The sequence below is a fragment of the Anopheles nili genome, chromosome 2 (genome assembly GCF_943737925.1).
Source record: "Anopheles nili chromosome 2, idAnoNiliSN_F5_01, whole genome shotgun sequence".
NCBI lineage: Eukaryota > Metazoa > Arthropoda > Insecta > Diptera > Culicidae > Anopheles > Anopheles nili.
In genome coordinates this window covers 69,923,359-69,924,187 of record NC_071291.1, presented here as the reverse complement: position 1 = coordinate 69,924,187, position 829 = coordinate 69,923,359, and positions in this window count along the sequence as shown.

Here is an 829-nt window from a genome sequence, read left to right as displayed (position 1 = left end):
AACTTCCTTTCTCCGAATGGCAATGTGTCTTTTCGCCACGGCAATATGCAGCATGTTATGCGGTGAATTCGCCAAGTTGTGGATCGAAACCCGGAGCAACTATTCGGTTGAAATGTATTGGAAAAAAAAGACACCGGTTCGGTTGGAAGATAAATCGAGCATTTAATTGATGCATCACGTGCAAGTGTCGTGCGCGATGCCGGCGAAAGAGAAGGTGCGTTCAAATTCCAATTGAATGACCAACTTTGGACCTTTCCAGTTCAGCTTAGCAACTTATCAAAAGTGTTGCTTTTAGAAAACTTTTTTGATTGAGCTTGATAGTTTCTAGAATTTCACCGATGAAGCTTAGCAGTGAAAAGTATTTCCCAACAAATGATGTCTGATGGAGACGCCCAGTACTTGACTACACCATCGAATGGAGACGCCTGGTGTTTGACGAACGGTATCAAATGTAGACGCATGGTCACTGTTTGTAACGGTTCATTGGGCTGGAAAGTTTTCCAACCTAATTCCAACGGACTTTAAATTAATGAGCGACTTTCGTAAGGTGGTGCGATCACGCCAAGAGCATTATTAGAACGTTCCACGCCCAGAAAGTGGCACAGGAAATTCGATAATTTCATAATCTGCTTTATGATTTATAGCTTCATGAAGGGACAGCTAGAGCAGTAGAATGGCTCGCTCTAAAAACCTCCCAGCATGGGTTATTTCTATGAAAAACCGAGAGGTTCCATGGTGATGGCTATATTAAAATCGTTCACCCATCTGTAAGCGGAGGAATGATGCATTACCGTTTCAAATGCGACTGGAGTCAGCTCTGGAATCAGCC